The sequence below is a fragment of the Salmo trutta genome, unplaced genomic scaffold, assembly GCF_901001165.1.
Source record: "Salmo trutta unplaced genomic scaffold, fSalTru1.1, whole genome shotgun sequence".
Lineage (NCBI taxonomy): Eukaryota > Metazoa > Chordata > Actinopteri > Salmoniformes > Salmonidae > Salmo > Salmo trutta.
The window spans coordinates 3,783,078-3,794,992 of NW_021822962.1; positions in this window are offsets into that span (position 1 = coordinate 3,783,078).

The following is an 11,915-nucleotide window of genomic DNA, read 5'->3' on the forward strand; positions in this document are numbered from 1 at the left end:
GTCTAGTTACATGGTCTGTAACCTGACTCGTTACGTCTAGGGGTCCTAGGTCTAATTACATGGTGTGTAACCGAACTCGTTACGTCTAGGGGTCCTAGGTCTAGTTACATGGTCTGTAACCTGACTCGTTACGTCTAGTGGTCCTAGGTCTTGTTACATGGTCTGTAACCTGACTGGTTACGTCTAGGGGTCCTAGGTCTAGTTACATGGTCTGTAACCTGACTCGTTACGTCTAGGGGTCCTAGGTCTAGTTACATGGTCTGTAACCTGACTCGTTACGTCTAGGGGTCCTAGGTCTAGTTACATGGTCTGTAACCTGACTCGTTACGTCTAGGGGTCCTAGGTCTAGTTACATGGTCTGTAACCTGACTCGTTACGTCTAGGGGTCCTAGGTCTAGTTACATGGTCTGTAACCTGACTCGTTACGTCTAGGGGTCCAAGGTCTAGTTACATGGTCTGTAACCTGACTGGTTACGTCTAGGGGTCCTAGGTCTAGTTACATGGTCTGTAACCTGACTCGTTACGTCTAGGGGTCCTAGGTCTAGTTACATGGTCTGTAACCTGACTCGTTACGTCTAGGGGTCCTATGTCTAGTTACATGGTCTGTAACCTGACTCGTTACGTCTAGGGGTCCTAGGTCTAGTTACATGGTCTGTAACCTGACTCGTTACGTCTAGGGGTCCTAGGTCTAGTTACATGGTCTGTAACCTGACTCGTTACGTCTAGTGGTCCTAGGTCTAGTTACATGGTCTGTAACCTGACTCGTTACGTCTAGGGGTCCTAGGTCTAGTTACATGGTCTGTAACCTGACTCGTTACGTCTAGGGGTCCTAGGTCTAGTTACATGGTCTGTAACCTGACTCGTTATGTCTAGGGGTCCTAGGTCTAGTTACATGGTCTGTAACCTGACTCGTTACGTCTAGTGGTCCTAGGTCTAGTTACATGGTCTGTAACCTGACTGGTTACGTCTAGGGGTCCTAGGTCTAGTTACATGGTCTGTAACCTGACTCGTTACGTCTAGGGGTCCTAGGTCTAGTTACATGGTCTGTAACCTGACTCGTTACGTCTAGGGGTCCTAGGTCTAGTTACATGGTCTGTAACCTGACTCGTTACGTCTAGGGGTCCAAGGTGTAGTTACATGGTCTGTAACCTGACTCGTTACGTCTAGTGGTCCTAGGTCTAGTTACATGGTCTGTAACCTGACTCGTTATGTCTAGGGGTCTTAGGTCTAGTTACATGGTCTGTAACCTGACTCGTTACGTCTAGGGGTCCTAGGTCTAGTTACATGGTCTGTAACCTGACTCGTTACGTCTAGGGGTCTTAGGTCTAGTTACATGGTCTGTAACCTGACTCGTTACGTCTAGGGGTCCTAGGTCTAGTTACATGGTCTGTAACCTGACTCGTTACGTCTAGGGGTCCTAGGTCTAGTTACATGGTCTGTAACCTGACTCGTTACGTCTAGGGGTCCTAGGTCTAGTTACATGGTCTGTAACCTGACTCGTTACGTCTAGGGGTCCAAGGTCTAGTTACATGGTCTGTAACCTGACTCGTTACGTCTAGGGGTCCTAGGTCTTGTTACATGGTCTGTAACCTGACTCGTTACGTCTAGTGGTCCTAGGTCTAGTTACATGGTCTGTAACCTGACTCGTTACGTCTAGGGGTCCTAGGTCTAGTTACATGGTCTGTAACCTGACTCGTTACGTCTAGGGGTCCTAGGTCTAGTTACATGGTCTGTAACCTGACTCGTTACGTCTAGGGGTCCTAGGTCTAGTTACATGGTCTGTAACCTGACTCGTTACGTCTAGTGGTCCTAGGTCTAGTTACATGGTCTGTAACCTGACTCGTTACGTCTAGGGGTCCTAGGTCTAGTTACATGGTCTGTAACCTGACTCGTTACGTCTAGGGGTCTTAGGTCTAGTTACATGGTCTGTAACCTGACTCGTTACGTCTAGGGGTCCTAGGCCTAGTTACATGATCTGTAACCTGACTCGTTACGTCTAGGAGTCCTAGGTCTAGTTACATGGTCTGTAACCTGACTCGTTATGTCTAGGGGTCTTAGGTCTAGTTACATGGTCTGTAACCTGACTCGTTACGTCTAGGGGTCCTAGGTCTAGTTACATGGTCTGTAACCTGACTCGTTACGTCTAGGGGTCCTAGGTCTAGTTACATGGTCTGTAACCTGACTAGTTACGTCTAGGGGTCCTAGGTCTAGTTACATGGTCTGTAACCTGACTCGTTATGTCTAGGGGTCCTAGGCCTAGTTACATGGTCTGTAACCTGAATGAATGTGTGCATTTATTTGAGAAATTAGCGTTTGAGGACTATGTTGGATGCACATGTCTCCAGGAGACAGACACTTACCGAGTTCAGGGCCATCTCCGTCTTGACCTCTTGATCTGCCAGTCCAAACGCATAATTATTTTTTCATATGGTGATGAAACATAAATATGGCCACCAAACAAACCCAGCAGCCTCACTGCTTGCCACCTGGGACACTGACTCACAATCACCTTAATTGGCAACAACGTGATGTGCTTATCAACCAGGCTCAGCAATTCAACAAGGTTGCTGCTGCCCCCTGGAGGATGGAGTGTGGAAGTGGAACCTGGATAGTGTGTTTGTCTATGTCCTAACACTACCCCCCCCCCCCCATATCATAACAGTAGACTATGTACTGTAGTTTTTGTATTTACTTATACATTAATATGTATCATAAAATCAAATCCAATTGTATTGGTCACATACACATATTTAGCAGATGTTATTGGGGGTGTAGCGAAATGCTTATGTTCCTAGCACCAACGTGCAGTAGTATCTAACAACACAAAACAATACACACAAATCTAAAAAGTAAAATAATGGAATTAACAAAATATTAGGACAAACAGTTTCTCGGTCCCAGCTTTGATGCACCTGTACTGACCCCACCTGCAGTGGCTCGGGTGGCTGAGGTCCTTGATAAATGTCTTCGTGGAGCCAAGCTCGTCTGTGCATTGAAGGTTCCAGGGAGATGTAATAAAATATTATCATCATCATGCAATTTTGGTTGGTGCAAAGTTATGTGGTGCAGTCGACAGACAGGCCAGGAGGCAGAGATAAAGTCCAGGAGGTGTATAGAAATAAGCATGTGCGCTAGGGAGTTCCCCCAAACCAATCCCTGTGCACTTGGCTAGAGACATGGGTGGAACTAACTTCTTTGTGTACTTTTTGCTTTTCCGTTTGCGAACAGAAGTCTGTGTAGCTAGCCTCCTAGCCCTGATTTCTGAGACTATCCAGTCTGCTACTCAGGTCATTAGCTGAGGCTTTAACGTGTACTTGTTTATCCAGTTGAAGTCTGAAGTTTACATGCACCAAATTCAGTTTTTCACAATTCCTGACATTTAATCAGAGTAAAAATGCCCTGTTTTAAGTCAGTTAGGATCACCACTTTATTTTAAGAGGGTGAATAATAGTAGAGAGAATGATCTATTTCAGCTTTTATTTCTTTCATCACATTCCCAGTGGGTCAGAAGTTTACATACACTCAATTAGTATTTGGTAGCATTGCCTTTAAATTGTTTAACTTGGGTCAAACGTTTCAGGTTGCCCTCCACAAGCTTCCCACAATAAGTTGGGTGAATTTTGGCCCATTCCTCCTGACAGAGCTGGTGTAACTGAGTCAGGTTTGTAGGCCTCCTTGCTCGCACACGCTTTTTCAGTTCTGCCCACACATTTTCTATAGGATTGAGGTCAGGGCTTTGTGATGGCCACTCCAATACCTTGAGTTTGTTGTCCTTAAGCCATTTTACCACAACTTTGGAAGTATGCTTGGAGTCATTGTCCATTTGGAAGACCCATTTTCGACCAACCCTTAACTTCCTGACTGATGTCTTGAGATGCTGCTTCAATATATCCACATAATTTTCCTTCCACATGATGCCATCTATTTTGTGAAGTGCACCAGACCCTCCTGCAGCAAAGCACTCCCACAACATGATGCTGCCTCCCCCGTGCTTCACGGTTGAAATGGTGTTCTTCGGCTTGCAAGCATTCCCCTTTTTCCTCCAAACATAACGATGGTCATTATGGCCAAACAGTTCTATTTGTGTTTCATCAGACCAGAGGACATTTCTCCAAAAAGTATGATCTTTGTCCCCATGTGCAGTTGCAAACCGTAGTCTGGCTTTTTTATGGTGGTTTTGGAGCAGTGGCTTCTTCCTTGCTGAGCGGCCTTTCAGGTTATGTCGATATAGTACTCGTTTTACTGTGGATATACATACTTTTGTACTTGTTTCTACCAGTACCTTCACAAGATGCTTTGCTGTTGTTCTGGGATTGATTTGCACTTTTCGCACCAGAGTACGTTCATCTCTAGGAGACAGAACGCGTCTCCTTCCTGAGCGGTATGACGGCTGCGTGGTCCCATGGTGTTGATACTTGCGTACTATTGTTTGTACAGATGAACGTGGTACCTTCAGGCGTTTGGAAATTGCTCCCAAGGATGAACCAGAGTTATGGAGGTCTACAATTTTTTTTCTGAGGTCTTGGTTGATTTCTTTTGATTTTCCCATGATGTCAAGCAAAGAGGCACTGAGTTTGAAGGAAGGCCTTGAAATACATCCACAGGTATACCTCCAATTGCTTCAAATGATGTCAATTAGCCCACCAGAAGCTTCTAAAGCCATGACATCATTTTCTGGAATTTTCCAAGCTGTTTAAAGGCACAGTCAACTTAGTGTATGTAAACTTCTGACCCACTGGAATTGTGATACAGTGAATTATAAGTGAAATAATCTGTCTGTAAACAATTGTTGGAAAAATGACTTGTGTCATGCACAAAGTAGATGTCCTAACCGACTTGCCAAAACTATAGTTTGTTAACAAGAAATTTGTGGAAAGGTTGAAAAACAAGTTTTAATGACTCCAACCTGTGTATGTAAACTTCCGACTTCAACTGTATATCTGCTGTATAATGACAGTCAGCTCACCTCTCAATCTTTTGATCTCCAATGGGTTACTCAGAATTAGAATTAGAAAACCAGACATTAAACTCCATTAGGAGCACATCATCCTCGACATCATGAAATAAACTTTACAAAGTACACAAGTGCTAGTGTGCAAGTGTAGATTTGAGTTCACTGGTTACTGTACATCATTGGTCTAAAACCGTAATCTAACCCTTCTGTGTTCACTGGTTACACTACATAATTGGTCTAATACCATAATCTAACCCTGCTGTGTTCACTGGTTACAGTACATCATTGGCCTAATACCATAATCTAACCCTGCTGTGTTCACTGGTTACAGTACATCATTGGTCTAAAACCATAATCTAACCCTGCTGTGTTCACTGGTTACAGAACATCATTGGTCTAAAACCATAATCTAACCCTGCTGTGTTCACTGGTTACAGTACATCATTGGTCTAAAACCATAATCTAACCCTGCTGTGTTCACTGGTTACAGTACATCACTGGTCTAATACCATAATCTAACCCTGCTGTGTTCACTGGTTACAGTACATCATTGGTCTAATAACATGAGTTTTAATGACTCCAACCTAAGTGTATGTAAGCTTCCGACTTCAACTGTATACAGTGAGGGAAAAAAGTATTTGATCCCCTGCCGATTTTGTACATTTGCCCACTGACAAAGAAATGATCAGTCTATAATTTTAATGGTAGGTTTATTTGAACAGTGAGAGACAGAAAAACAACAAAAAAATCCAGAAAAACACATGTCAAAAATGTTATAAATTGATTTGCATTTTAATGAGGGAAATAAGTATTTGACCCCTCTGCAAAACATGACTTAGTACTTGGTGGCAAAACCATTGCTGGCAATCACAGAGGTCAGACGTTTCTTGTAGTTGGCCACCAGGTTTGCACACATCTCAGGAGGGATTTTGTCCCACTCCTCTTTGCAGGTCTTCACCAAGTCATTAAGGTTTCCAGGCTGACGTTTGGTAACTCGAACCTTCAGCTCCCTCCACAGATTTTCTATGGGATTAAGGTCTGGAGACTGGCTAGGCCACTCCAGGACCTTAATGTGCTTCTTCTTGAGCCACTCCTTTGTTGCCTTGGCCGTGTATTTTGGGTCCTTGTCATGCTGGAATACACATTTTCAATGCCCTGGCTGAGAGAAGGAGTTTCTCACCCAAGATTTGACGGTACATGGCCCCGTCCATCGTCCCTTTGATGTGGTGAAGTTGTCCTGTCCCCTTAGCAGAAATACCCCCCAAAGCATAATGTTTCCACCTCCATGTTTGACGGTGGGGATGAGATTCTTGGGGTCATAGGCAGCATTCCTCCTCCTCCAAACACGGCGAGTTGAGTTGATGCCAAAGAGCTCCATTTTGGTCTCATCTGACCACAACACTTTCACCCAGTTGTCCTCTGAATCATTCAGATGTTCATTGGCAAACTTCAGACGGGGCATGTATATGTGCTTTCTTGAGCAGGGGGACCTTGTGGACGCTGAGGGATTTCAGTCCTTCACGGCGTAGTGGGTTACCAATTGTTTTCTTGGTGACTATGTTCCCAGCTGCCTTGAGATCATTGACAAGATCCTCCCGTGTAGTTCTGGGCTAATTCCTCACCGTTCTCATGATCATTGCAACTCCACGAGGTGAGATCTTGCATGGAGCCCCAGGCCGAGGGAGATTGACAGTTCTTTTGTGTTTCTTCCATTTGCGAATAATCGCACCAACTGTTGTCACCTTCTCACCAAGCTGCTTGGCGATGGTCTTGTAGCCCATTCCAGCCTTGTGTAGGTCTACAGTCTTGTCCCTGACATCCTTGGAGAGCTCTTTGGTCTTGGCCATGGTGGAAAGTTTGGAATCTGATTGATTGATTGCTTCTGTGGACAGATGTCTTATATACAGGTAACAAACTGAGATTAGGAGCACTCCCTTTAATAGTGTGTTCCTAATCTCAGCTCGTTACCTGTATAAAAGACACCTGGGAACCAGAAATCTTTCTGATTGAGAGGGGGTCAAATACTTATTTCCCTCATTAAAATGCAAATCAATTTATAACATTTTTGACATGCGTTTTTCTGGATTTTTTGGTTGTTATTCTGTCTCTCACTGTTCAAATAAACCTACCATTAAAATTATAGACTGATCATTTCTTTGTCAGTGGGCAAACGTACAAAATCAGCAGGGGATCAAATACTTTTTTCCCTCACTGTATATGTTATTGTATTTTTTATTTGATGTTCTTGTCGTATTTGTGTTATCAGTTGCAAACCGAGACATCATCCTCGACCATTTCTGTGTCTGTCTTCCATTGAAGGTGTTTGTTATGATGATGTTTGCTGTTGATGAATGCAGCCTGATCCCTGTGTCCAGTCTGATTGACTCAGACAAACTGGTCCCTCTCTCATTGGTTGTCAAACGCAAGCGTTTCTGGATCTGGCAGAAACCCAAGTACCTGCCCACTGACTTTATCCTCAGTGATGTTCTGACTGGAGACATACCGACCCTTAACCCCAGAGCTGCCCCTCAGTTAAAATGATAGGCTGCTGCAGGCTGCACACCAGGGGGGTATCCTACGAAGCAAGCTAGTTCTACTCAGGGTCTTCTAAAGCTAACCAGCTTCAGTTAGCTTCACATTCCAGCTCAGACTTTATCCGTACTACGACAGTGGATATTGGTCGTCCGCCTGCCGCAAACTCTAGCAGCCTTGTAACTGGGATTGCATGTTGCACATGGATCGTCTCTCCAATAGCGTGTGATTGTTGCCCGCAATTTGAGGCGTTCCTGCATGTGGGCATCCCATTTGGGCACGCCCCCCCTCAAGCATCCCATTGGTTCCTTCATCTGTGGGGTTTGACGGTGGTTGACATCCAAAGTTATGGTACCTACTGTACTGGAGCGCCCCCATCTCCTGCCTGTCCTAGTTTAAATAGGGACCAACAGAAGTATAAAGAGGGGTTCCTGCAGATGCAGGAATGCTCACATGCAGGAACGCCCGGAATTGCAGACCGCAATTGCACCCTTCTCAGTCAAACAACAAACTCTTAACTGTGCATGAAGTTTCACATATATTCTAAATGCAAATGTATTCAAAATAAGACATTTACATAAGTATTCAGACCCTTTACTCAGTACTTTATTGAAGCACCTTTGGTTGTGATTACAGCCTCAAGTCCTCTTGGGTATGACCCTACAAGCTTGGCACACCTGTATTTGAGGAGTTTCTCCCATTCTCTGCAGATCCTCTCAAGCTCTGTCCAGGGTTGTTCAATCGGGTTCAAGTCCAGGCTCTGGCTGTGCCACACTCAAGGACATTCAGAGACTTGTCCCAAAGACACTCCTGCATTGGCTTGACTGTGTGCTTAGGGTCATTGTCCTCTTGGAAGGTGAATCTTCACCCCAGTCTGAGGTCCTGAGCACTCTGGAGCAGGTTTTCATCAAGGATCTCTCTGTACTTTGCTCCGTTCATCTTTCCCTCGATCTGGACTAGTCTCCCAGTCCCTGCCGCTGAAAGACATCCCAACAGCATGATGCTACCACCCCAATGCTTCACCGTAGGGATGGTGCCAGGTTTTCTCCAAATGTGAAGCTTGGCATTCAGGCCAAAGAGTTCAATCTTGGTTTCATCAGACCAAAGAACCTTGTTTCTCATGGTCAGAGTCCTTTAGGTGCCTTTTAGCAAACTCCAAGTGTGCTGTCGTGTGCCTTTTACTGACGAGTGGCTTCCGTCTGGCCACTCTACCATAAAGGCCTGATTGGTGGAGTGCTGCAGAGATGGTTGTCCTTCTGAAAGGTTCTCCCATCTCCACAGAGGAATTCTGGAGCTCTGTCAGAGTGACCATCGGGTTCTTGGTCACCTCCCTGACCAAGGCCCCTCTCCTCTGATTGCTCAGTTTGGCCGGGTGGCCAGCTCTAGGAAGTCTAGGTGGTTCCAAACTTCTTCCATTTAAGAATGATGGAGGCCACTGTGTTCTTGGAGACCTTCAATGCTGCAGAAATGTTTTGGTACCCTTCCCCAGATCTATGCCTCTACACAATCCTGTCTCGAAGCTCTACGGACAATTCCTTTGACCTCATGGCTTGGTTTTTGCTCTGACATTCACTTTTGAACTGTGGGACCTTATATAGACAGGTGTGTGCCTTTCCAAATCCTGTCCAATCAATTGAATTTACCACAGGTGGACTCCAATCAAGTTGTAGAAACATTTGAAGGATGATCAATGTAAACAGGATACACCTGAGCTCAATTTTTGAGCCTCATAGCAAAGGTTCTGAATACTCATGTAAACAAGGTATTTCTGTTTTTTATTTTTTATACATTTGCTAAAATAACTGTTTTTCTTTCTCATTATGGCATATTGTGTTTAGATTGATGAGGACATTTTTTTATTTCATCCAATTTAGAATAAGGCTGTAACGTAAAAAAATGAGGAAAAAGTCAAGGGGTCTGAATACTTTCAGAATGCACTGAAGAGCATCTATACATACATACATCTAAATAATACATAACAAACCAAAGTATCTCTTTGTACTTGAAGCACTATGCCTTTTTATGCCTCTGCTAATGTACCAACAACAAAAAACAGTGAATACATTGAACATACATTTAAATAAAGTCTTCCACTTAAGTATTGTTATCAGCTTGTATTACCTTATAAATGTAAATTAAAGTATAGTGGCTGGTGTGGGACTGCTTGGGGTGAGTGGGTCCTCTGAGAGACTGAAATGGGATGAGTGGGGGCCCCACACATACCTCAGAGAAGTGTCTAACGCCCTCCCAGTCACCTCATCCCAATCCCCTGGATATAGCCCCTCTCACCTCAGAGAAGTGTCTAATGCCCTCCCAGTCACCTCATCCCAATCCCCTGGATATAGCCCCTCTCACCTCAGAGAAGTGTCTAATGCCCTCCCAGTCACCCCATCCCAATCCCCTGGATATAGCCCCTCTCACCTCAGAGAAGTGTCTAATGCTCTCCCAGTCACCCCATCCCAATCCCCTGGATATAGCCCCTCTCACCTCAGAGAAGTGTCTAATGCTCTCCCAGTCACCTCATCCCAATCCCCTGGATATAGCCCCTCTCACCTCAGAGAAGTGTCTAATGCCCTCCCAGTCACCCCATCCCAATCCCCTGGATATAGCCCCTCTCACCTCAGAGAAGTGTCTAATGCTCTCCCAGTCACCTCATCCCAATCCCCTGGATATAGCCCCTCTCACCTCAGAGAAGTGTCTAATGCCCTCCCAGTCACCTCATCCCAATCCCCTGGATATAGCCCCTTTTCATTCTCACCAATAACCACCATTACATCTTAGTTGTAATGACAAACAAGGAATAATAATGATTCGACATCCTTTCCTAATCTGTCCTGAACTCTTACTAATTTTGTAATGGTTTTACAAGTCATAAAGAAAGAAATACAATGACATCGTAGCATAATTAAGTTGTTCCTTCTCTCTCTCTAACAAAATCCATCCCTCTCCCCCCTCCCTGTTCTCCCCCTTAACCCCACCAAATCCACGCTTAACCCCCCCTCCCATCTTTACTCCCCCTTGCCTCCCCAAGCCAAGCTTGTCCCACCCTTCCATCCTTCCCCTCTTACCCACCAGACCCAGTTTGTCACCACCTCCCCTCTACTTCCTCATCCATTCTCCTTCATTCACACACAACATATAGTCCTCCACACACCCATTCTCTCCCACCCTCCTACACATATTCACATTCACCCTCCTTCACTCTCCCATTCATATGTATAGACACACCCACACATATACCCTCTGTCGTGACGTTGTATTAGTGACGACTGTTGCTCATCGAATGATTAGCGGTTTATAATTGCGTGATTAAATGAATTAAGCAATGAATCAAGCAATTATTAACTCATTAACCTGGGGCACCATGGGAACATTGTTTTGATTGCGTTTCTATTTCCCAAATTAACTCAAAGGATATCAGAATATCGATTTTCCAACAGTCGCTAAATTAATCAATTTCCTCTACAGTCTCATAATCTGAACGTCGCATAATCCGGGAATCTGCACGGACCCGGGCTTTACCACTGAATTTACCACACCAATCTTAGTTGATTATTTATTTACTAGCAAGCTAAAATGATGATAAAAATACACATACACAAAACACAGTCTAGCTATTGATTAGGACTTAGTATAACGGGCCAACACACTATGGCGCTTGTTACCCAAAATGGGGATTTTAAAGAGAGAGAAATAAAGGAAGTACACGAGAGAAATATACATTTGGGTTCATTTGTCAGCCATGCTTATTTAAAATTAGCCTTGCCCCGAACTGCCGCTCTTATGGGTCAGAATATAATGATGTAATTACGTGTTGCAGGTCTCAGGTGGGAAGCTCCGCGTGGGTCGTTTAGGCTTCTAAATGACGCAGTTCTCCGGCGCAACTCTCTGGTTGTCCTCACGATGTCAGTGTCCTTCTTGGCTAAATGGTCTGATCCCTTGCCCTTGATCTGAAAGGGGTCTTCTGAGGACAGACAGCTCTGTAGCTCAGAGCTCACAACTTCGGCCCGAACGGGGTCGATACCACGATTCAATGGAGAGTGGAGGCTGGGTGGTTCGGCTTGAATTCACCCGCTTAGACACAGCTACTCGTCCGTAGCTCGTGTAGAAAAATATTTCTTTGTCTTCAACCTTGTGTTTCGTTTTGGGGTTCGTCGACTTTGTTAGACCTTAGCTGCAGCTTGGGGTCAATTAGTCTCCCTTGTTAATTCTTCACTCTCCTGTCTTATACCCTCGGGTCAGAAGTGGGTGTAACCGCCTTTAGGGCAATTCTCTGGGCGGACCAAGTAAAAGGGGGCAAGGCTTAGATTTGGCTAAAAATCCGATTTTAGACACTAACTTCACATATCATCTTTACCAAAACATTCTGTTTGATTTGGATATTTTCCAAACAGCGTACAATGTATAAACATCAGGCATATACTGGGAA